Genomic DNA, 22,084 nt, shown 5'->3' with positions numbered 1-22,084 from the left:
TAACGTTCAGTATTTTTCAGGATACAGTTGTATAAAATATTTAAGAACTTCAGGTAAATCCTGTGTGTGTCCGACGTTAAGAGGACTTGCTATCGAGAAAATTTTACGAAGAATGTAATTTCGAAGAAGAAAGTAATAAACTAAAGAAGTAACTATTAATTGAGTTTATTTTTCAGGAAACATATTTCCACTTAGCTACGTACTTTAGACGTAATTTGCTGCTCGCGATTACGTGATTTATACGTTGTGTTAACTGATTTTGACAATGATTGATTAATGAACAGGGTTGTTAATTATGTATATTATGCATCGCTTGGCTGCACTGCTTTTTCAGTGATGTCACATTTTTTTTATTATGTGCCTGCTGTGCTTATTGATTTAAATTATATTTGTCACCTGACAAATTGTGCTGATATGGTTATGTATGTAAGTTATACTTTGTGATTTATCTGCTTGCGCCCTCATGTTTACTTATTAAGATTACATATGAACATTTATTTGCTTATGCTGATATGATGCTGTGAGTACCGGGCGTGAGTAGTGCTTCGGTAGCTCAGTTGGTAGAGCACTTGTCCGCGAAAGGCAAAGGTCCCGAGTTCGAGTCTCGGTCGGGCAGACAGTTTCAATTTGCCAGGAAGTTTCATATCAGCGCACACTCCGCTGCAGAGTGAAAATCTCATTCTGGTATATATTTGCTGTTTTGCGTATGGATTGCATATTTACACATTTATGTTTTGTTGTCATAACTACTCTTTAATTTGGTATATAGAAATGCTGATATACGGTGTACGAACATGAAGTTTAGGCCACACTATGGTATTAATTATAGATTGTTCGCTTGGCAGAGCCTCGTTATAATGATTGTGATACATCCACTTGTTGACATTCTGTTCTCTACTGGTACATTTATTCGCTATTGCATGTTTTGCTTACGCTCAGTGCCTTATATTTTAAGATAAGAAAATGGACTGCTATAATTCTACGAACGACATTGGTACAAGAAACTTCATTGAAGTCACATGAGCTGGAGGTTTTATGGAAGCTGTATAAATTTATGCTAATAGGAAGGAAGCTAACGATATGACATACCAACACTAGGTTTAGACGATTGACAGTTATTACACTGCATTCTTCGTGAGAAATTGAAATAACAAAAGACACTTGACACAAGAAATACTCCACATGTTTGCTTCTGTTGTGCCATGGTTCTTGAAGTGGTGTACGCACTGTGAAATATTACGATCATTCCCACTCCCTACTCGTACTTACTTATTGAAAGTTATTCAAACTAAAGGCTGTTAGAGGTCATGTATGCATTTCTTTTATTTAATGATGGACAAGGTAACCAAAATGTATTTTATAATTCATAATGGTAGATTAAAACTGAAGAAACTGCAAAAATGTGGGAAATTAATGAGATGGGACCTGGATAAACTGAAAGAACCAGAGGTTGTACAGAGTTTCAGAGAGAGCATAAGGGAACAATTGACAGGAATAGGGGAAAGAAATACAGTAGAAGAAGAATGGGTAGCTCTGAGGGATGTAGTAGTGAAGGCAGCAGAGGATAAAGTAGGTACAAAGACGAGGGCTGCTAGAAATCCTTGGGTAACAGAAGAAATATTGAATTTAATTGATGAAAGGAGAAAATATAAAAATGCAGTAAATGAAGCAGGCAAAAAGGAATACAAACGTCTCAAAAATGAGATCGACAGGAAGTGCAAAATGGCTAAACAGGGATGGCTAGAGGACAAATGTAAGGATGTAGAAGCTTACCTCACTAGGGGTAAGATAGATACTGCCTACAGGAAAATTAAAGAGACCTTTGGAGGGAAGAGAACCACGTGTATGAATATCAAGAGCTCAGATGGCAGCCCAGTTCTAAGCAAAGAAGGGAAGGCAGAAAGGTGGAAGGAGTATATAGAAGGTTTATACAAGGGCGATGTACTTGAGGACAATATTATGGAAATAGAAGAGGATGTAGATGAAGACGAAATGGGAGATACGATACTGCGTGAAGAGTTTGACAGAGCACTGAAAGACCTGAGTCGAAACAAGGCCCCGGGAGTAGACAACATTCCATTAGAACTACTGACGGCCTTGGGAGAGCCAGTCATGACAAAACTCTACCAGCTGGTGAGCAAGATGTATGAGACAGGCGAAGTACCCTCAGACTTCAAGAAGAATATAATAATTCCAATCCCAAAGAAAGCAGGTGCTGACAGATGTGAAAATTACCGAACTATCAGTTTAATAAGCCACGGCTGCAAAATACTAACGCGAATTCTTTACAGACGAATGGAAAAACTGGTAGATGCAGACCTCGGGGAGGATCAGTTTGGATTCCGTCGAAATGTTGGAACACGTGAGGCAATACTGACCTTACGACTTATCTTAGAAGAAAGATTAAGAAAAGGCAAACCTACGTTTCTAGCATTTGTAGACTTAGAGAAAGCTTTTGACAATGTTGACTGGAATACTCTTTTTCAAATTCTAAAGGTGGCAGGGGTAAAATACAGGGAGCGAAAGGCTATTTATAATTTGTACAGAAACCAGATGGCAGTAATAAGAGTCGAGGGGCATGAAAGGGAAGCAGTGGTTGGGAAAGGAGTGAGACAGGGTTGTAGCCTCTCCCCGATGTTATTCAATCTGTATATTGAGCAGGCAGTAAAGGAAACAAAAGAAAAATTTGGAGTAGGTATTAAAATTCATGGAGACGAAGTAAAAACTTTGAGGTTCGCCGATGACATTGTAATTCTGTCAGAGACGGCAAAGGACTTGGAAGAGCAGTTGAACGGAATGGACAGTGTCTTGAAAGGAGGATATAAGATGAACATTAACAAAAGCAAAACGAGGATAATGGAATGTAGTCAAATTAAATCGGGTGATGCTGAGGGAATTAGATTAGGAAATGAGACACTTAAAGTAGTAAAGGAGTTTTGCTATTTAGGAAGTAAAATAACTGATGATGGTCGAAGTAGAGAGGATATAAAATGTAGACTGGCAATGGCAAGGAAAGCGTTTCTGAAGAAGAGAAATTTGTTAACATCGAATATAGATTTATGTATCAGGAAGTCGTTTCTGAAAGTATTTGTTTGGAGTGTAGCCATGTATGGAAGTGAAACATGGACGATAACTAGTTTGGACAAGAAGAGAATAGAAGCTTTCGAAATGTGGTGCTACAGAAGAATACTGAAGATAAGGTGGATAGATCACGTAACTAATGAGGAGGTATTGAATAGGATTGGGGAGAAGAGAAGTTTGTGGCACAACTTGACTAGAAGAAGGGATCGGTTGGTAGGACATGTTTTGAGGCATCAAGGGATCACAAATTTAGCATTGGAGGGCAGCGTGGAGGGTAAAAATCGTAGAGGGAGACCGAGAGATGAGTACACTAAGCAGATTCAGAAGGATGAAGGTTGCAGTAGGTACTGGGAGATGAAGCAGCTTGCACAGGATAGAGTAGCGTGGAGAGCTGCATCAAACCAGTCTCAGGACTGAAGACAACAACAACAACAACAACAATTCATAATGAGTAGAAGATTTGGGTCAGATGGGTTACACAGAGGTTGTGTGTGGACATTGTGTCTTCGGATTGTATGGGATGATGAACTGAAGTTTGCTCTAGAATTTTATCTGTACTTGTTCGAGGAGACTGACTAGAGGAAATAGTTGTTATGGAAGTGAACTGATGGCGATAAGGTTTATATGTATCGACGTATCGAAGAGGTATTATTGAGGTATTGAGATTGTGTGAAGTTGATGATTATTGGAGTTTTGGTGGACAAGAGGTAAGGTGAATGATACTGATGGTAAGGTTTATATGTATCGACGTAAGAGGTATTATTGAAGTATTAAGATTATGTGGTGCTGATGATTATTGGGGTTTTGGTGGATAAGAGGTAAAGTAAGTGAGGAGCATAATTTTTGTTGTTGTTGTTGCTTTATATGGAACAAGGAGGATGAAGATGGCAGACTAAAACACTAGAAGATTGTCTACACACACACTTTGTTAAATCAATAAGCAGTATATACTTTTTTTTGGATAAAGTAAGTATTTGCATATCATGGTACATTGACAGTTGTTCAGAAAAATTTGGCTTAACAAACATTGGTCTTGACATGATGACTATGACGTTGACTAACTGTTATTGACTGTTATACACTGTACCACCACTATTTGATACACATATTGAGCATCAAATTTTGACAGAATTGCATTTACACAGTTAACACCATTCAATTACATAGTAGTACTTAAATGTGGATGAAAGATGAGTGAGTGTGTTTTGTGTGTTTTCCTTTCCTAATCCCAAATAATTGGTTCCGACCTATCTCCTAAATATTATTTTACTTGTTTGTTGTGGCTTGCACTGACACCCTTAAATATTATAGGTTTACTGATATTTGTGTATTTGTAATAGTTAATATGACAATTATCTGATACCATTTGTGTGTTTATTATAATTTGTATGTTTAGTGTAAGAGCATTGATGATAATTTTGTAAAAGCAATTGTGTGTGCATTCAAACGGTTGTTCGTGCTTACACGTATTAACATTGATGGGTGCCACTTGGAAATGTTTAATTTCTGCTGATGAACTCTGATGAACTGTCTGATTAGTGATAGTGAATATTACGTACTGTTACCTGCACTTGCTAAACATTGCTGGGTGTCACTGATGGAACTGTTTCTAATGAAATGATGTCACCTGCTGGTGTCTGCACCTGCTCAACATTGCTGGGTGCCACTGATGGAACTGCTTCTACTGAAATGATGTCACTTGTTGGTGTCTGCACCTGTTCAACATTGCTGGGTGCCACTGATGGAACTGCTTCTACTGAAATGATGTCACTTGTTGGTGTCTGCACCTGTTCAACATTGCTGGGTGCCACTGATGGAACTGCTGCTACTAAGATAATGTCACTGGTTGGTGTCTGCACCTGTTCAACATTGCTGGGTGCCACTGATGGAACTGCTGCTACTAAGATAATGTCACTTGTTGGTGTCTGCACCTGTTCAACATTGCTGGGTGCCACTGATGGAACTGCTGCTACTAAGATAATGTCACTTGTTGGTGTCTGCACCTGTTCAACATTGCTGGGTGCCACTGATGGAACTGCTGCTACTACGATAATGTCACTTGTTGGTGTCTGCACCTGTTCAACAGTGCTGGGTGCCACTGATGGAACTGCTGCTACTACGATAATGTCAGTTGATGCTGTCTGCACCTGCTGGCGATTTCTGGGTGCCACTGTTGAAGCTGTTTAAATACTGCTGATGAAATGTTATGAGACTGCTATTTGCACCTGTTGACCATTGCTGGGTGATACTGCTGGAACTGTCAACTACTCTGAGGAGTGGTACTTGTTTATTGAACTACTGAAAGGATTTTATGTGAATATTTGTATAAACTGATTTTTTATGTGTTTACTGTTTATGAAATGTTATGAGACTCTTACCTGCACCTATTAGTCATTGCTGACGCTATTGATTGAATTGTTTAACCACATGATACTGGTGTAAACTATTATGTAAAATCAGATGTATGCAAGCATTTGTATTCCTTACGGTGTTTTATATATTAGGTTATTGAAAGGTCAGTGAAAAGCCAAAATTTATTTAGTTATGTGGTATTTACTTATTTAATATTATCTTTTCTTTTTGTCTGTATTTTTTTGACGAATTTGGTGGTATTTTCACCATCAATGTTGGCAAAAATACCATCAAATTCTAGCCCGTGGAGGAGGTGCATATGAAAGGTGGCTACACTGAGTCACAGCGCCAGAGATTGCGCCAAAGATTATTATTCAGCCGCCTCCCCTGGCAGTTGCAGCTGAGAAGTTGCTGTGGGTAGTTGTAGTTAGGCGTGATCAGTGCTTGTTGAGACGGTGTCGATAGAGTACTAGTTGTGAGCATGTCGTGTGCAGTTGTTCTGTTGGGCAAGACACCATATATTATTCGATTGGGGATGTTGTAATGATAAAAGTGTATTTTTCGTCAATATATATGAAGGTAAAGATTTATTTTATTTTAAATGTCCTAAATAACAATGCCTCTTGGTCACAGGTTCAGTCAACAAAGCATCTGGCTCGTGTTCTGGTTTCTATGTGCAATCATAGTATTTCTGGTTTTTTAAATTACTGCATTGTAAATGGCGTTTAAAGCATCTTATCGTATTGAGCTAGAACCGTGGCACATGTGTACGTTAGATCACACTTCCACACACAGAACAGCTAAACACATGCTTTGTTGTTTCGTAGCTTTTATAATTGCTGGGGACTTCATTAATTAATTGTGTTAACGGAAATTTCCTTTCATTCTTTCTTGTTATTCCATGCAGTCAGATTGCGTACTAATATTATTCAGGTCCAACCGGTTATGAGACTGCGTAACCGGACAAACAGCGACTAAAATTAAAAATATTTGCATTTTATTTAATTAAGCCCCCATGCAACTTCAAAAGCAAATCTCTGTATGAGAAGTTTCTCAATCCCGTCAAATTTTTGATAATAAAAACCTTTGATTGTGGAAAACAATAAAACACTCTGAAGCTAGTTTGGCAAATAAAAACACTGTAAACTGTAATTTTGCATACCATTAACAGTTAAACCCAGATAAATTTCCATCTAAACATGAATGAATGGAAATATGACATTAAGTGCCATGTAAACAAAGATACGCGTACTTTGACAGTTGTCAGATTCAAAGTTCCCTCTAATACGCTAACTTTAACCAATGGAATATAACCTACATCTTTCTAATTGGTCGGTGTAAACTTACACGTTTGGCAACATTTCACAGTGCAACACATAAATTCTCCTTTCGAAATTACTATACACACACATCGAAGCACACCCTTCCAAAAGACACACAACAATGCATGCAACGACTAGTATAAATACAATGAAAAGCAAAAAACAAATAAATGATGGCAATAACTACTGTTAGTGGTGGGGTCAACAAACAATGAAGGTGAACAGTCTTTACATTATACTGCTTTTAATTAGAGAGAGAAACACTAAAAGATAGTCTATTACAAAGCAGATAGAAATTAAATTGGTTGCAATCGTGTTTCTCGAAGAGAGGTATAGTTTTGAGTGTTATCTGTTCTGGGTCGGCGTGATGTGGTGACGGCGGAAGAAGCTGTTTGAAGTTGCTTATATGAATCCTATAAGTTCATCCAGTCGTGTCCGTGGCATTAAAATATCCTCTTTCCTTACATCCTGTTTCAGCTGGTGGTGGTAATAAGTTACGTAGCATCCATTTGTCGTAGGCTGGAACAAAGTAACTGCTTATGCAGCACCTGAAGGTCGTATTACTTCAATTGCAACTTTCACACACGATAGTTTGGCAAAGTCAGCATGACGTGTTTAAATTAACATTCCACTTGCTATACTTCGCCAACTTCGAAGCTAGACAGTTACTCTACTGTTAATATTCATGTATCACGATAACACTGTTCCCGCAAAACCAGTCACTTATGTAACACAGTTTTTACATTGGTTGTTTGTGTTGTAGCACTCGTCATATATCGTAGTCAAGAAAATGGGCAATACTAAATTCACAGTTTATGTAATGAAACTTAAATCTAAACCGACGACAATACTGTCTGTTCACGAGTGCATTGTCACTGCAACGAGCATCGTTTTGCAAAAACCAACAGATTTGCGTCATACAACGTCCGTTTAGAATATCCATCATAAAATCAAATTTCTAACCAATCTAACACAAGACAGTCCGGTATCAATATCGCGTTAAACGCACAACATTATTACACACAGTACTTGCTTCCGTACCGCCATGCTTAAGCGCCATCTGCGACTGTCTGTTACATACTGTTCGATCCGACAACTATAGATACCTCTCTCGCTCCACAGTTCTTAAAACACTTCTGCCCACTGCGTTCTGTTTCACACAATACAACTATCTGAAAGATCATCAGAAGAAAGTCTTTGCATAAGGAACTCGTACAGAAAATAGCACAGTAAACATAGACACATGTACTTCATATTCTACACTACATAACCAAATGAGAAATATTCTGTCAGCAAAAATAGATCTATGAAGTACAAGATAGTTCAAATGGTTAAAATGGCTCTGAGCACTATTCGACTTAACATCTGGGGTCAACAGTCCCCTAGACTTAGAACTACTTAAACGTAACTAACCTAAGGACATCACACACATCCATGCCCAAGGCAGGATTCCAACCTGCGACCGTAGTTGTCGCGCGGTTCCAAACTGAAGCACCTAGAACCGCTTGGCCACACCGGCCGGCGTACGAGGTAGTACAAGAAAGGAAATACATTACATCTCTTCATTAGTCATGGCTTCATAGTGCCTCCCATTTTATCATGAGATTTTCCCAAGAACCTCTCTAGATAAAATGTCCTTAACACATGCGAGTCCCATCTACCTAATTCTAGTCATGGTCTCTGATTATGTCATTTTAAGTTTTAAAATTACATTCACTACATATAGCGTCAATAATTCAATATATCATGAAAAAGTATTGAATTTGTCCAATAATAATGAAAGAGTTGTCTACAAACTTGTATCGAAGAATATCAAAAGTTCAATAATTAAACACATCATTGGGTTTATGATCCCAAAAACAATAACAAGAGATGTATGCACTGGTACAAATAGTCAAGCAAAATTATTAATTACCATAAATTTACATTCTAAAACTGAAGCCATATCCGATCAGTTCTTTCCTACATTGCACATTACACAACACTTTTCATCACTCCTTTGAGTGTCTTTACTACTTCTTCACACTAATGGCTCTAAATCAGGAAGTCCCATTTATAGGTACTTGAATTCTCAGTCATTAAATTCCTTTACAAATAGTCATTGCATGTGGTTTTCGTATTATATGCCGTAACTTCCTAGGAAGTTATTGCTTCTCATCATATGCTGTAACAACTCAAACTCGATTATCAAATTACTAATTTAATTTCGTGTCATATTTCCAAAGTTCTCGCCCCTTCTGTCAGCTTACTTCTTCATTATTGCAAATCACAATACTACAAAATCCTATCAGCAAGAAGTTCTCTTTAACCATATCTTTAGATTAAGTCATCAATATTGCAATTAAGTCCTCCATCTAGATGCTGAGAACTACCTTCAACCCCATTCATCCATTTTCCCTTCTTGTCTTTCAAAGCAAAATTACACACTCTGCCTCAACTCATCTTAATATAATACTCTTACTACTTTTCACTTTCTTACTCCTCATCTTACTTCACTTATTCCTCGTTCCCTATTTATTATTCCCATTTATTCCTTCTTCATTCTACCAATTATGTAATATATAGTTTTCCTTTCCACTGTTCATCAAAATTACTGACCTCTTTCAGCCCTCACACCTAACACTTTTATTCACTCACATCAGCAAAACAACCATACCTCTTAGTTACTCTCCACGCTATATTTATTATGCATCACTGACCCTGACATATCTTCAATCTTTAATTCTATCACACAGAAACAAATACCTAAAATTCCTTGTTAGTCCTTTATAAATTGTGCGCTTTGAGCCAGAAATATTCCTACATAGCGCCACTACTGTTTCCCAACAAGATATTCCCAAACAACTTTACTCTGCTCATTGATTCCTAACCACTCTTATATCTTTAATTCATCATCATGAAAACTGTCACTTTCAGGTAAAACTTGTTCATATCAGGTTATCTTTACTCATTCCTAATCCTGGACAGGTTGACAGTTCAAGAGTTGCTTTGATATAAAGAATAGTAAAATAGTAGGCAGCAGCATAGAAAACTAAAGAAGAAATAGCACTACTACAGCTTGGGGTCCTGTGCATGCTACGGCACATATTCACCAAAATGTAGTGAATTACCTGAGGTCTTACACTTTGGGTCCATACGGTTTCAAAACTACTATATTCTTCAGATCAAACTTCTTCCTTGACTTTGGATACACCAGATAATATGCATTCGGATCAGTTGCATCCACTACCTCAAACTACATCAAAAACTTTGATATCTCGTTGATAATCTCCTTAGATTTCTCATAAGTCTTCAGTCCCACCTTTATCTCGACCTTCCTTATCTTTTCATCATGCCGTCTGCTCCTCTCCTCTACCCTATATTCCACTAATTCTCTCAGTCCTATCTTCTTTTCACCCCAGCTCAACTCATCCTTTGGGGGGAAACGACAACTTCTCCTGTATAAAACTCAAGGATCTCTCTCCCTTCATAATCTCATATGGGGTAAACCCAGTTACATCATGAGGTACAGTGTTCATTACATCCTATTTTCCACAATATCTCCCCATGAACTACGATTACTACTGCAATACGTGTGGCATAACCTTCCAATTTCCATCACATAACGCTTGGCTGGGCTCTCTGCTGGGTGGTAAGTCTCAGTATATGTCACTGCTGTTCCCTGGTTTGTATGATCTGCCTTCTAATGCTTACCAGTCAACTGTGATCCATTGTCGGAAAGTATTGCCTTTGGTTAAGTTTTATAAAATAGTCCTTTCAAGTTCAGTCAGAATCGCCTTACCAGTTGCTTTACACAAAGACTACAACCTTATGAATTTAGAAAATACTTCCAATACTGCAAAAATACAGGCAAAACCTCCTCTTGTCTTTGGAAAAGGTCTGTGGAAACCCACAGCTAATAACTCCATCAAATGCTTAGGTTTTACATTTTGCATTGGAAGCCGGCACTTCTGATCTGTATCCTTGGCTCTCTGACATTTATCACACGTCTTAATATGGTTAAGCCGGCCGAAGTGGCCGTGCGGTTGTAGGCGCTACAGTCTGGAGCCGAGCGACCGCTACGGTGGCAGGTTCGAATCCTGCCTCGGGCATGGATGTGTATGATGTCCTTAGGTTAGTTAGGTTTAATTAGTTCTATGTTCTAGGCGACTGATGACCTCAGAAGCTAAGTCGCATAGTGCTCAGAGCCATTTAATCCGGTTATTTACTCTCTTTACCATATTTTCAAAAGCTACAAGCTCCCTTATTTTCTGTATGCACTTCCTTCACCTATATGCCCAAAACTCAGATGAATATAGTCAATTATTTCATCAATGCACTCACTAGGCCAACACAAGTTCCAATCCTCATTAGTTCGCCTAAACAAGATCCCATCGTGGACCTTATAGTATTTCGGCAATTTATCATTACCATTTGGCATATCTAACTCCCTCTTGATCAATTTCCATATCTCATCAAGGTTTTTTAATACCTCCTCGTGTATTTACATATATTCTCTATTTTCTTTTCCCATTTAACCCTTTAATATAAAACAATTTCACATGTTCTTCATCTGGGTCTCTTGTCTTATACTCCCATTTTCCCCTAAAGGCAATCTGGACAAAGCATCTGCAAGTTGTTGTGTGAATACTACCCACCTTGTCAGCCCATTATGCATCAACCTAAACTTCTTGAAAAATATCAGATCCCTATGATCAGTATATACGATGGTTTTATTTCCCCAGAGATAATCCCTGAACCTTTTTAAACCGCCAAATAATTGCAAAAGCCTCTTTTTCTGTCACACTACAATTTGTTTCTTACTTAGTTAATGACGTGCTCGCAAATGCAATTGCTCTATGCTCTTCCTTCCCGTTTTCTCCAAAATCCTGAAACAATTCTACTCCAATACTATATCAACCAGAATCAGTCCCCAAACAAAATGGTCTATTAAAGTCAGGATGATGCCAAATTCTATCCTCTTTTAAAGCTTCCTTAAGCTGGTTAAAAGCTTCCTGACACTCACTGGTCCAAACAAATGGCTCTTTAGGGCTTAATAACTTATTCAAACTTGGATTGTTAAATATTTGTCCTGATACAAAATTTCTATAAAAGTTACATAAACTGAGAAAAGATTTCAATTGTTTTCGATTCTTCAGAGATGGACATTCCTTAATAGCTTTGATCTTTTCAGGGTCAACTTTGATACCTATAGTGGATTAGATTCTACCTGGGAAGTTAATTTCCTTTCTCTCAAACTCGCATTTCTTAAGTCTAAGGGTCATGCCCCCTTTTCTCAAACCCTAAAATACCACAATTCAGTAGCAATTAACAAATCACCTACATATACAGTTATTTTCGAAGTCAATTCTGGTCCTAAGACTTGCTCCAGTGGCCGAATGAACACTGACACACTAATATTCAAACAATGGTACTGCAATATATTGGTAATATTTCCCATTTACCAGTAATGCCGTATACTTCCTATATTCCTCCACTAATGGGACTTGCCAGTACCCAGCTGTGAGATTGAGGCTAGTCATGTAGTTCATTTTATAATATTTTTGCAATATCCCATCCATTTTCTCTGGGTGATCCGTCTCTCTACTAACTATGGTATTCAAAGCCCTAGCATCAATGACCACGATTACACTACCATCTTTCTTACCCAATACTATTAAGGGACTATTTTTATTCACTCTTACTCCTTTCTATTACCCCTACAGTCTACCGTCCTCTCAATTTCTTTATATACAACTGCCCTCAAAGAAAATGGTATAGAAAAAGGTTTTCTTGCAAAAGGTTCATGTGGTTTCACATCTAGTTTACATTCTAAGTTCTTAACTTTACCAGGCCTGTCCATAAATACCTATTTACCCATACGACTTCCTTTAATTCTTCTTTCTGTTGCTTACTTAACCCTTCTACCTTGTCCATCTGGTTCTTCAATTCAAATAATATCTCTCTTTCCTCTCTGTATTACGCGTCTCTGGCACCACGCACGAAAAGTGAAAGTTAAAAGAACATCTCGATGTATAATGCTCACTGTGACAAATAATTTATATGTATTTCTGTTAAGTGAATTTCAAAAGGACACTTAATTTTGTGAGGAAAAAGATAATTATGAATTTTGCTAATATAAATGATTATTCAAAGAGTGTGAAATACTATCTGCGCCGGAGGATGTGAAAACTGCAACAAAAGAAACGATATGTAATTAAAAATGACAAAGACTGTACAAGAATTAGTTAAGATGTAAATAGGCAATATATTGTAATAGAATCTCTTGTCTTCTGCACGGACTGAATGGAAGAGAAACCAGTGACGTTGCATTAGGCTCTTAGGTAGTCTTCATTTGTCATAAGTCGATGGGATTGTTAAAGGTGTGCAAATATTTTAATTGTTTCTGTTAAAATATATTTATCCAGTACAATCTGTTTGTCGCAATTACTGCGAAGTTCGCAACGGACATTACCCATTTTATTTAAGAAATTTCAGCATTTTATTGCGCCGCAGTTGAGCAGTCCGCAGCAGTGGTAGATTTAAATATACGATCGCAATAACGACCACATCCTAAAAAGGGTACAGGTAGAGGTGAAGGTGAAGGAAAATAATAAAGTGTTTCTTTTCACAGCATTCCAGATGCAGAATAAAAGGAGATAGTAGATTTTATGTCGTGCATTCACAGGTGGATACAAGCTGCAGCTTTTGTACATTTTCATTCAAAAAAGTGAAAAATTCTGAACAAGTGTATTTAAAAGTGGATAATTTTCATGAGAGCTTAGTAATATAAAAAAAGAAAATATTTTCATATAGTAAAGATAGTCTTATGCTTCAAAGCTAGTCGGGATACATCCAGTTAAACAATAATCCACTGCAACGTGCGAATGTTTGCTAAGTTCGATGGACAATAATATTTTCATTCTTGCACAAACAGCCTTAGTACTCGAATAAAAGTAAAACTTGAATCACTATTTTGGAATATTTCAAGAAATTCATTTTCATTAATCCGCAACAGGATATTTCATATCTAAAGTAATAATCACAGATGAAAATTCATTGCAACCTTTCATTTCTCATGTCCATCCATGTATATGTTAAGTTCAATCTCAACGGTTTCCCAATCAAATTCAACGCAAAAAGCAAAGAAATTTTAAAACCAGACGGTCAACTCCCGAATAATTAAAACAGACAGAATCGCATTAAACTGTCGCCCAGAACGTGGGGCTCGAATATGCAGTGTCCACAATAACTGAGAAATAGTTTGGGAATCGTTGCGATTGAACTTTGTTGTAAAAAGATAAATCATTTTCAAATGTGTTCTATGTGTTATACAATCCATACTGTGTGGTAATCTGTGTAAACGATCTTTTACATGGGAAAAAACAACATCGGTAGAGAGGCTGAAGACAACTTCACATACCATTAAGAAATAGTACATACCATAGTACCAATGGGCAGCTGCACCTCAAGGTAAATCAACGAAAGGTAAGACTACGGTGTAGTTGTCCTATTGGTAGTGGAGTAGCTCCAGCGCAGTGATCATTAATGGTGTGCTTGTAGTGAATACAACAGGACCAAGTGAAAGTAATTAGTTATCTTTGTGTGTAGTGTGTTTACAAGGAATGACAATTTTTTGTGTGTGATTAGGCACTCCAAATCTGAGTGACAGAATATTTAAGTTAATTTTTGCCTGACTATGGTTAAGTTGCGTAGCCAAAGGAACATCAATATGTATTCGGAACAGCAATAAGTAAGCGGTGATGCTGAAGTAGGTGTGGCTCTGAGTAGCACTAGCAATTTATTCAAGGATATACAGTGTGAGAATCTGGGGGCAGGGCGCTAGGAACGGTTGCACAGCCTACCAGTGCTCCAGTAGGAAGTAAAGGAACTGTACCACCCACGCAAACAGGACAAGAACCAGAGAGTGGTGAGGTGTCAGGGAACCAGTCGGTGCAAGCAGTGTCAGAACACATACTCAATTTTCCGGTTAGGTTTGTCCAACAACAGGCAGAGCGTCACGGTAAGCAGGCTGAACGTGATCAGAAACAAGAGAGAGACCTGCAACTAATGCAGTCGCTAGAAGTTACGCTGAGCGAGACTGCTAGCTTAAAGCAGAATTATGAAGCAATCCCGTAAGCCGTACGAGAACTGAGCGAAAAGGTTAACAACCTACAGGTGACCAGCACCAGCATAGATGATGATATAGGTGTACTGGCCAACAGAATGGAGAAACTAGAAATAGACACGACACAAGTCATAGCACAAAAACTGTGAGAACAAGACAATAAAATTGAAAAGGAATTTAATACGTGTTTAGAGACGAAAGATACTGACATTGACAAAAAAATTGATGAAAAGGTACAAGCAGCAGTAGAAGAAAAAGACTTAGGATCCAATAAAGAAGTGCAGAACCTTAAACGAATACTGCACAACGATATTCCACAATGGCAGTGGAATATCAGCAGACGTATGGACAAACCCGAGAAAGAACTGTCACAGAGTGACAAACATACCGTGCGGTGGTCTGTGACTCGGACAAGTACGGAATCGTACGGAAATGCACGAACGTTAGCCAGGCCCAACAATGACGAAGCGAAAAGAAATGACTGCGACCGGCCGGTGTCGCCTTGCGGTTCTAGGCGCTTCAGTCTGGAACCGCGTGACCGCTACGGTCGCAGGTTCGTATCCTGCCTCGGGCATGGAAATTGAAATAAGAACACCGTGAATTCATTGTCCCAGGAAGGGGAAACTTTATTGACACATTCCTGGGGTCAGATACATCACATGATCACACTGACAGAACCACAGGCACATAGACACAGGCAACAGAGCATGCATAATGTCGGCACTAGTACAGTGTATATCCACCTTTCGCAGCAATGCAAGCTGCTATTCTCCCATGGAGACGATCGTAGATATGCTGGATGTAGTCCTGTGGAACGGCTTGCCATGCCATTTCCACCTGGTGCCTCAGTTGGACCAGCGTTCGTGCTGGACGTGCAGACCGCGTGAGACGACGCTTCATCCAGTCCCAAACATGCTCAATGGGGGACAGATCCGGAGATCTTGCTGGCCAGGGTAGTTGACTTACACCTTCTAGAGCACGTTGGGTGGCACGGGATACATGCGGACGTGCATTGTCCTGTTGGAACAGCAAGTTCCCTTGCCGGTCTAGGAATGGTAGAACGATGGGTTCGATGACGGTTTGGATGTACCGTGCACTATTCAGTGTCCCCTCGACGATCACCAGAGGTGTACGGCCAGTGTAGGAGATCGCTCCCCACACCATGATGCCGGGTGTTGGCCCTGTGTGCCTAGGTCGTATGCAGTCCTGATTGTGGCGCTCACCTGCACGGCGCCAAACACGCATACGACCATCATTGGCACCAAGGCAGAAGCGACTCTCATCGCTGAAGACGACACGTCTCCATTCGTCCCTCTATTCACGCCTGTCGCGACACCACTGGAGGCGGGCTGCACGATGTTGGGGCGTGAGCGGAAGACGGCCTAACGGTGTGCGGGACCGTAGCCCAGCTTCATGGAGACGGTTGCGAATGGTCCTCGCCGATACCCCAGGAGCAACAGTGTCCCTAATTTGCTGGGAAGTGGCGGTGCGGTCCTCTACGGCACTGCGTAGGATCCTACGGTCTTGGCGTGCACCCGTGCGTCGCTGCGGTCCGGTCCCAGGTCGACGGGTACATGCACCTTCCGCCGACCACTGGCGACAACATCGATGTACTGTGGAGAGCTCACGCCCCACGTGTTGAGCAATTCGGCGGTACGTCCACCCGGCCTCCCGCATGCCCACTATACGCCCTCACTCAAAGTCCGTCAACTGCACATACGGTTCACGTCCACGCTGTCGCGGCATGTTACCAGTGTTAAAGGCTGCGATGGAGCTCCGTATGCCACGGCAAACTGGCTGACACTGACGGCGGCGGTGCACAAATGCTGCGCAGCTAGCGCCATTCGACGGCCAACACCGCGGTTCCTGGTGTGTCCGCTGTGCCGTGCGTGTGATCATTGCTTGTACAGCCCTCTCGCAGTGTCCGGAGCAAGTATGGTGGGTCTGACACACCGGTGTCAATGTGTTCTTTTTTCCATTTCCAGGAGTGTATGTGATGTCCTTAGGTTAGTTAGGTTTAAGTAGTTCTGAGTTCTACGGGACTGATCACCACAGATGTTAAGTCCCATAATGCTCAGAGCCATTTGAAGCATTTGACTGTAAAATGGAGCAGGCGATTGACGCAGGTGAAGTAAACAAGTATCTTTCGAAAGTGGTAATCGAAGAAAGTTTCACAAAGAATAGACAATTTGAGATATTTACCACAGACAAAAAAATCTGTCAACCCCGTCGAGTTTATAAAGGGGTTTAGGAACATCCTACCCAGTGTATGGCGCCACGTTCAAAAAATACCGTACGTGATGTCATATACACAAGGAGATGCCGCATTGTGGGCCACAGAAGTAGCTGGCAACTTCACAACCTACGAACAATTTGAGAAAGCATTTTTGGCTAAATACTGGTCAGCATGCATACAAGAGCGACTGCGTAATGAAGCCATATTCCCCACGCCTAGGAAATTTTAGGAAATATTTAAAAAAGTATATAAATAAAACCTGCTACTGGTATGAAAAAATTTCAGCAAGAGATCTAATAAGACTCTTCAAGACGCGCTTACCAATCCATGTAAAATAAAAACTCATACATGTGCCAGAAAATGACAGGGAGCATTTTTTTGTCTGTTCTTGATTCCATTGATCTTATTCAAGAAGACGTAAAGGCAACATCTGATCAGGCGACACATCACGGATCCGGATACAGAAATGACCGAAATAATAATACGCCAAACACTAATTGCGGAAACGGCGGAGGAAGCAAGGAACGGCAAGAATTAGTGCAGAACGGGAATAATGGGAGGAACCGAAACGGCAATGGTCCACCGTTCAATAACGATAGGAACGGAGGTTCGATGACCCGTACGAAGCTGGACACCCAGGAAATAGCCGATGGAAAAATTCCAGAGGTCCATGGAATAACAATAATTACAGTGACGGAAACCGAACCTGGCAACAAACTCGCAGGCCTCGCCCGGAACGGCAAAACGGCGAGAGACACGATAATAGTAGGACAATAACACAAAACGCGCCAATTGCGCAACCGTGGAGGCCGGCGCACCAAACTGTACATCTAGTGGAGGTCAATGACACGGAACGACCTTACACGTCGACAACCAGCAATCCAACAAACTAAGTGCGGCCGAGATACGCTCTCCATCGTTGGCCGAGGAATGGAGTGAGAGCAATTCAACGCAATACGACATACCTGGAATCTATATGCTAAGGTACAATAACGGAATACATATGGGACAGGAGCTATTGACAGAAGGACACAAATGTTCAAGAGAACATAATGAAAAGGTACGGGCGATACTAGAGGTCAAAATCAATGACATTGAAGTGAAAGCTCTAGTGGATACAGTAGCCACTGTCAGCGATATGAGCATGGTTGTTCAAGGTTCAGGGAAGATAAAGGAATATGCCGACTTTTCCCGTGAATAATTGTAGAATCCCATTAGTGCACAGGGACAGATAATCGATCGAAGGTTCGAATCCTGCCTCGGGTATGGATGTGTGTGATGTCCTTAGGTTAGTTAGGTTTAAGTAGTTCTAAGTTCTAGGAGACTGATGACTTCAGACGTTAAGTCCCATAGTGCTCAGAGCCATCTGAACCTTTTTGAACAGATAATCAAACACCAAGCGAGGGTGGAAGTGTATATAGGAAGCGAAACCATAGCGTGCTCGTTCTTAACAGTAAAGGGTTTGAAGGTAGCCTGTATCTTGGGTGTAGATTTCTTGAGAGAAAGGGACACAATTATTGACCTTTGTCTGGGAAAATTAAGTTTAATGAATTCAGGTAGAAGAGTGGAGTTGCCCATGCTGAAATCTGAGGAGGCACTTGCGCCCAGCCGTAATGAGATTAATGTCAAATGTGGGAATCAATGGATACTACATTTAGATAATCACTCATTAGGAAGGGATCTCTATTATCCGGATGTACAAAGAGGTCAATTTAGTGCAAATGGAGAAGCACTTATGGATAAAGTGACACAATCAGAGAATTTAAACTTAGCACAGCAACGAGATTTAGTACAGTTGTTATCGGACTACACGGAAGGGTTTTATGACCGACCTGGAATCGTAAAAGGGTTTCAATACAACATCTAAGTGAAACCACATGAAACATACTGTCGTGCGTCGTATTGCATTCCTTGGTCCAAGAGAGAGGTAGTCGCAAAAGAAATCCGAAAGATGCTGGGTTGGGATATTATAGAGTCGTCCTTATCTCCGTATAGTAGCCCCTTGGTGGCAGTAGCAAAGATAAGACTAGTACTGGATGCTAGAGATATAAATGAACTCATCGTACCTGTCAGTACTCGCCCTGAAAACTTGGACGAACGGATTCAAAAGTTCCATGGAATACAGTATTTAACATCAGTTGATATGAAAAGTTCATATTGGCAAATCCCACTCACACCCGAGTCGCGGAAATACACTGGGTCTATATTTGGGAGAAGGAGCTACCAGTTTAATGTGCTACGTTACGGCCTAAATGTAAGTGCAGGGGTTTTTATCACAGCCCTCGGCGCGGTTCTGGGTCCGGATTTGCTGGAAAAAGTAACAAGAACACCTGGAATTACTGTGTAGGGTTTTGGAGAGAATTAATCAAGCTGGAGTGACGGCATATCTAGAAAAATCTATGTTTGGACGTAGTACGATCAAGTTTTTAGGTCATATCGTTAACACCGCAAGGTGTCACTTCAGAAAGCAAAAAACTCGAGGCGATCCGTGGTTTTCCAAATCCGAGGACCAACAAACAATTAAAGACATTTATAGGTCTTGCGTCTTTTTTCAGGAGATTCATACCGAATCAATTAAATAATGACGAATCATTACTGAACCTTATTGCGGAAGAATGTGCAATAGGTGTGGACGAAAGATGTCAGCGTGCATTTGAAGCATATAAAGATGCTTTGGTGAATTCGAATATATTGCAGCACCCAGATATGACGAAGGATTTTTGCCTTGGAACGGATTCTTGTTCCTACGGCTTAGGCGCTTGCTTATTCCAGTGGGAAAGAGACGATGACCTCACAACAATCAAAATAATGGGGTTCGCCAGCAGTACGCTAAATAACTGCGAGAGGAGTTAGAAGCGCTTGCGTTTGTCTGGGCAGTAAAGAAGTTCAATTAGTAAGCCTACGGAAAGGAAATCAAAAGTATATAGTGACCATCGGACACTAAGTTTTCTCATGTCACGTAAACTATTTCATACTCGCCTCAGGAGATGGAGGCTAACATTACAAAGAGTATAGCATTAAGATCATGTATGTAAAAGAAGAGGATAACGTCGTAGCCGACGCCGTGTCGAGATTACCGGTGGGATTACCAGCAGTTGTAGATATTTTGGAACAGGATGAAGAATACCGTGTACTTCTGGTACAAGAAAAAATTCATAGAAGGGACTTTCTGCACACGTGTAAGAACATATCAGAATTGCGGAAAACCGACCCAATCTGGCATGAGTTCATTAAGAAGATTAAAGACGATAATAATTTTAAAGATAAACAAAGCTTCAAAATTGTTGACAATATTTTATACCATAAGGTAAATGTAACAAGTGTCAGCTGGGTAGTGTGCATACCACAGCAGGCAAACAAAACTGTAGTATGGCACACGCATATATCGTGGGGTCATTCTCGGATTGGCAAATGTATAAGAATAAGGTCAAGATACTGTTATTTTAAAGAAATGAGCCTACAGACAAGTGCAATAATTAGAACTTGTGTCTTATGTCAAAAAGCGAAATTCAAAAACAGATCAATAAAGTTTGAGCTATATCCAATAGTACCCCAGAAACCACTTCAATTAGTATATGTGAATATAGCCAGCCCCTACTCGCGGGCCAGGGGAGGATTAAAATATATCTTAGCTGTGTATGATATTTTCTCCAAGTATTTAGAAATATTCCGTCTCAAGTTAGCCACAGCCAAAGGCATAGTCAGATGGTTGGACAAAGAATGCTTAATACAAGTGGGGAATCCCGAAGCAATACTATCGGACAATGCCTCTTATTTCACAGGATATACCTCGGGAAATTTTATGAAAGAACAAGTCATAAAGCAAATATTGATATCCCGATTCCATCCACAGCCAAACTTAGTTGAGAGGACCTTTGGGGAACTACATAAATTTTTCAGACTGTACATTGCTCATCAACACCCAAAATGGCCAGACTTTATACCCAAGTTTCTGGAAATTCATAATTCAACCCCACGCGTCTCTACAGGGCACACACCATCAGAAATTGTAAAGGACAATTATAGAATACTGAACGAATTTCTGATACCTCTGCCGAGGTTACCAGTCATTCCAGAAACTAAAGAAGAGAAGATAAGAAAGGCAATGTACAACTTAACCAGTTGTGCACGGATAAGAAAGGAGAAATATGACCGAAGTGTGACAAATGACGAAAAACTCAGTGTTGGGACTTAGTACTTATACGCAAGCACCCTAAGTCCTCAGCGACACTAAAACAAAACAGCAAGTGGCAGTTAGTATACAGGGTGTTACAAAGAGGTACTGCCAAACTTTCAGGAAACATTCCTCACACACAAATAAAGACAAGATGTTATGTGAACATGTGTCCGGAAACGCTTAATTTCCATGTTAGAGCTCATTTTAGTTTCGTCAGTATGTACTGTACTTCCTCGATTCACCACCAGTTTGCCCAATTGAAGGAAGGTAATGTTGACTTCGGTGCCTGTGTTGACATGCCACTCTTTTGACATTTGACATTTGGGCAGGCATTTTTGGTGATGTCTTGATTGGGCCCCATGTTCTTCCACATACGCTCAATGGAGCACGTTATCATGATTTCATACGGGATACTCTATTTGTGCTGCTAGAACATGTGCCTTTACAAGTACGACACAACGTATTGTTCATGCACGATGAAGCTCCTGCACATTTCAGTCGAAGTGTCCGTACGCTTCTCAACAACAGATTCGGTGACCGATGGATTGGTAGAGGCGGTCCGATTCCATGGCCTCCACGCTCTCCTGACCTCAACCCTCTTGACTTTCATTTTTGGGGGCATTTGAAAGCTCTTGTCTACGCAACCCCGGTACCAAATGTAGAGACTCTTCGTGCTCGTATTGTGGACAGCTGTGATACAAAACGCCATTCTCCAGGGCTGCATCAGCGCATCAGGGATTCCATGCGACGGAGGGTGGATGTATGTATCCTCGCTAACGGAGGACATTTTGAACATTTCCTGTAACAAA

At 40.3% G+C, this 22,084-nt stretch overlaps 1 non-coding gene across 1 annotated transcript; it reads left to right on the top strand.

Annotated features, from left to right (window-relative positions):
- The first annotated feature begins 541 nt into the window (after nucleotides 1-541).
- Nucleotides 542-616, top strand: Trnas-cga (transfer RNA serine (anticodon CGA)). The gene has a single exon. It is a non-coding gene; the product is annotated as a tRNA-Ser (tRNA).
- The last annotated feature ends 21,468 nt before the right edge of the window (nucleotides 617-22,084 follow it).

Source organism: Schistocerca gregaria, chromosome 8 (assembly GCF_023897955.1).
Source record: "Schistocerca gregaria isolate iqSchGreg1 chromosome 8, iqSchGreg1.2, whole genome shotgun sequence".
NCBI classification, from domain to species: Eukaryota; Metazoa; Arthropoda; class Insecta; order Orthoptera; family Acrididae; genus Schistocerca; species Schistocerca gregaria.
The sequence above is the reverse complement of the archived record's forward strand: the minus strand, read 5'-3'. Positions and strand labels throughout refer to the sequence as shown.